The following is a 4,937-nucleotide window of genomic DNA, read 5'->3' on the forward strand; positions in this document are numbered from 1 at the left end:
TCACCACCGGAGTTCATTGGTTGTGCTGGTGAGAGTGTTCGCCGGTTTTATCTTCCTAAGAGTGTTTGGCTGTGACTATGAGAAGCGAATTCATTTGGCTCAGATAAAGAGATGAGTGAAAAGAGAGGGGTTAGTCAGTTAGGATATTTAGGGTTTAACCTATATAAAGGTTGGGCCAGGCTATTTTGACAAATCCTGAGCCCGACTTGAAATAAATTTGAGCTGGGCTTTTTGGCCCGAGATCAAGCCTGCGGTTTTAAATCCAGATGAGTTCTCACCTACAAAAGCTGGGCTTTTTGTAGAATATTTAAGGATGGGCTTTTTGTAGGGTTCTCACCTACAAAAGCTGCTGAGTTCTTTGTCTTATGCTGAACTGCTTCAGGAAACTGATAAAGTCCGTCTCTACTAGGTCCTCGGAGTAAAACTCTCTCCGTACAATCCTTTAAGACATAGAAATCCAGATGAAATTCAAAGATCAAATTATTATCCTTGGTAAATTTACTTACAGAGAGCAAATTCTTAGTAAAAGAAGGAACATGAAAAATATTATTCAAAGCAAACTAATTATGATTGCTAACTAGAGAAGTCAACCCTGTACTATTTATAGTCAAACCTATTCCATTACCAATCTTGACTTGTTCAAAACCTTGGTATTTAGTTTGAAGTTGCAAATTATCAGCATCCGGTGTCATATGATGAGTGGCTTCACTGTTCGGATACCAGATTGGATCAAACCCTGATCTAGACATAAAACAGTTATGAGAGACACCGCTATGAAAAGTTGTAGGATCTACTGGATGCGAACTGCTCTCTCCTTGATATGAGAGATCAAACCATTTGTAGCACTTCAGTGCTCCATGGCTTGGTTTGTTACAAAGTTGACAAGTAATGCTATTTCCTTTTCCACAACCTTGTCCGTGGCCTAAGGGCTGATCACCATGCCCCCTGCCTCTGCCACGGTTGTTGCCACCCCAGTTTTGATTATAGGAGTTCTGAAAGGACTGAAAACTGTTAGTCACATTTTTATTATTCATAGCAATATTTGCATTAGGATTCTCACTAGAAAAATTATGTTGCAAAAGCCAGGCTTCATGACTCAAAAGTAACCCAAGAACATCTCTAATGTTGAGTTGATATGCATCAGTTCAATTGGTGATGGCTGTAATGAGGGATTCGTACTCACTTCCCAAACCGGATAAAATATATAGAACCAAATCTTCTTTCGCTATTGGTTTTGAAACTACAGAAAGATTATCTGCAATGGTCTTGATTTTCTGGACATAATAACTGATGGAGAGATTTCCCTTCTTGAGATTCTGAAGTTGGTGCCTAAGTTATAGTACCCTGGATCTAGAATGAGAAGAGAATGATCTTTCCAAAGCACTATAGACTTTGACAGCTGTGGAAAGTCCAACAATTTGTGCCAGGACTCTCTCAGTTAGAGAAGCAACAAGCTAGCTTAAAACCAGCTGATCTAACTGTGCCCAAGTAGAGAACTCTGGGTTCAGAATTTTCTTACTGTTATCATTGGGATCAGGTATCTCTTCTAAAGGAGGCTTGGTCGATCCAACAATTAGCCCCATTAGCTTGTGGTCTCGAATTACTAGAAGCAATTGAGCCTTCTAGAAGAGAAAGTTGTTGCCATTAAGCTTGATTGTCAGGTAATGAGAGATGTTGGGAATTGAGTTGATGCTCATAGGTAGAGAACAAGTTAGAAAACAATCTGAAGAAGGTGGTCTAAAAGAATATGTTGAATTTCATTAGTATTGAGAGTATGTACAAAACTGAATACATACAAGAGCAAAGAAATAATTGCAAGTATAGAAATAGAAAAATAAGGAAGGAGCTTCAATGGGAAACTTCCTAAGAGAAGAGTTTCCTTTTTGCCTGGATTGGTCTCTCTTTGGTAAGAATCCTTTGTATAGTAGTTGGTCCATCTTTAGTAGGAAGACTAGAACCTTCTTTGGTAAGAGATTTAGAGCTCTCTTTAGCAGGAAGGCTAGAGTTGTTTTTGGTAAGAGGAGGATGATTAGGGTTGGCCAACTCCTCAATACTCGGCAATAATCTCCCAACAATTTGTAAAAAAAAAAAAAAAAAAGAATAGCCAATAAAGGCATATGGATCGGGAGCATTGTCTCTGTTCATAGACCAGACCACTTCCTTAACCTCTTCCATAGTAGGCTGCATAGTAAGCATCAGCAAGTTCTCTTCTTCAGTAACCAACTTCGGGATAACACTCATCAAATCCTCTTCCCACATGAATTCGGCTGACTAGATAACATGGACTGAAAAAAAGTTGACAGCCTCGACCACTTAATACGAGACTTTTGTCTCCAAAAACTTTCCTCCAGCTTATACAAATTATGGAGTTTTCTTCTTCCCTCTTTTAACTCTTGAAATGTAAGAGCAGAGTTACCTGAAAGATGCTGCTTTTCCAGTTGAAGAGCTAAGTCCTTGGCCGCCTTAACATGTTGATGAATATCTCCCACAAAAACAGCCATCAAAGGGTTTGCTGCCACTAGTTCACCCCAACTATCTAAAACCACCATCATGAGAAAGCCACATTTGCTGAAAACGGAAAGGCTTCAAACCTCTAGATTCGTAGTCCTCAATCATACATTTACCAACGGACAATGGTCTGAAGACTCTGAACAAATCCTCTATTTAAAGGAGTGACAGGCTTCACAGGAAAAGACTAAAGGAAGAAAGTGCTAAACAGATTCTACCAAGCTGAGCCCAAACACAGTCTGCACCTTCCCTGTTTTATATATCTGCACTAGAGATTTATCAGTAAAGGCCGGATAGTTTCTTTCAATGCATGCAATGTAATCCAATTAAGATTTTGTCCTCACCATACAATGGAAACAAATTATTAGATAGGGCGTAGTCAAGTTAAAAGAAAAAAGAAAAACAATGAAAAACATTAATGACAAATGGTTTCTACAACATAGCATTTCTACCAATAGCAAGGAAATAATAGGTTGTGGTGAGGTAACCATTTCTGTTGATCACTGACTCCTTTCATCAAGTGGGGCTACTACACAGTCTGCACTTGAGTGAAAAGGATATATCATCAGAGCCTTCAGTGATTAGGACCATAAATCATCAGTTAACAGTTCTGATTTCAGTTGTTGATCTTTCACACTTTAGGAACCGGCATATGATAATCAATTGTAAGCATGTTATGAATTATGCCCAAAACAAAATTAAATGAGAATATACATTTTTTTTCATTTGCACACTAGTGGAAATAAAATTGCATTGCAACCAAACACAGCCTTATCTCCATTTTCATCTCCATGTTACATGTTCTTGGTAGGCTTAGACAAATAGAAGTTAGAACTATCTTGGGTCTTGAAGGGCAATGGTATATCTATTATTTAATTAGCAAATAAAACATTTCATTAAACATCAAAAGAGACAACATTCATCGACCAATGGGATTATATCTATTCATATTGACTCAATCAAGAATGAATTATGCCCTAGATCCCTCTCTAGAAGTATTAAAAAATTAACTAACATTATTGAGAAGAAAAACTGGAAACTATTTTTAATAGAATCCAAAATATATAGCCATTTATAGGAGATAACAGATTGTTTGCACTTCAAAGCTGAAGTGATCAAAAAAAGAACCAGATTCAAAGAAGAATAATTTTCAAGATTGCCATTCTCATAACCCACAATACAACCCATAATTAATACAACGAAGAACCCAATTAGGGAGCTCAATAAACCATATTTTGAAAGTTTACAAGGTTTCTAGCCCTCCATATAATGGGTGCAAATGATCTGATCCAATCCAAAGTCCAATATTATATTCTCGGATTTGGATAGCCTCATTTTAGATCTTTCAATCAGATCGGATTGGATAATAGGATCCGCCCCTGTAGATACATACATATAAGTATACATACATAAATACTTTAAAAAAAGATATATAAATATATAAATATACATTATAGATACATAATTGCATTTACATAAATAAATATGAACATATACATAAGTAATTACATAAATATATATTTATACTGAAATTAAGTGTTCTTACTTTTCAGAAGTCAAGTTCTTATCCTTTTGTCTTAATGTGAATTGTTCCACAAGACACCCTGAATTAGAGTATTGGTAAGTCAATTGATCAAATTGGATACTTGCAGAAAAGAAAGCTCTTGTTTCATAGAAAATAGTTTAAACAAAAGCTCATTCTCACTGGGTTATGGGCTTGGTATAGGTGGCCAACCCTCGTCTAGTCGTGATGGGCCTACAACTAACTACAGACAAAATGAAATAAATTTCGATCAGAGGCATTGGTAGGGGGTGCGCCAGGCCTGTGCAGTAGTGCAACGCATGGGCGACGCTTGAAGGCCCCAGTAGCAAGCTATTGAAGTGGGCCTTCCCCCAAGAAAAATTAATTTAATATCATGTGGGCCATTGGCCCACGTATCAGATATTAAATGATAAGAACAGATACTACACTTGATCTTAGCCAAAAGGCCGAGAAAGGTATGATTTGCTCAGTGTTCTGATTCCACTTTTATAATTTAGCTCTCTGCCCTCTTTTCCTCCTTTCCTATGTAGGACTAAAAGTCCAGATTTCAGCTTCCAATATAATTAGACGTCCTTCACTTCACTGGACATAAATGATTTAACCAACCCACTCCATAATCCCCTCTCCAGAACAATATATTTCATCGGAATGAGGTTTCCAGAGTACTATAATAGTTGCCTTTTGTCTTCTGCAGTTTGGTGATGCAGATGGTATCTATAATCCCCTCACCAATCTAAGGATGTACACTTTTTATCTTATGAATGAAAGCTTTTTATCGGTTGCAAACACACACAAAAAAAAAAAGTTTTTAAATCTAGAAAAGACACCCCAAAGAAGTTCTTGCTTTGTATTTGCTCCAGATTCTTTTGTCCCATGGATGAAGAAT

The 4,937-nt window shown here is 37.1% G+C and overlaps 1 non-coding gene across 1 annotated transcript; it reads right to left on the reverse strand.

Moving 5' to 3' along the window:
* Window positions 1-4,315: 4,315 nt before the first annotated feature.
* LOC148867069 (U2 spliceosomal RNA) lies at window positions 4,316-4,510 on the reverse strand. The gene has a single exon (XR_016112052.1). It is a non-coding gene; the product is annotated as a U2 spliceosomal RNA (small nuclear RNA).
* Window positions 4,511-4,937: the final 427 nt, after the last annotated feature.

Source organism: Nelumbo lutea, chromosome 3 (genome assembly GCF_056320005.1).
Source record: "Nelumbo lutea isolate HS-2025 chromosome 3, American lotus-T2T, whole genome shotgun sequence".
Lineage (NCBI taxonomy): Eukaryota > Viridiplantae > Streptophyta > Magnoliopsida > Proteales > Nelumbonaceae > Nelumbo > Nelumbo lutea.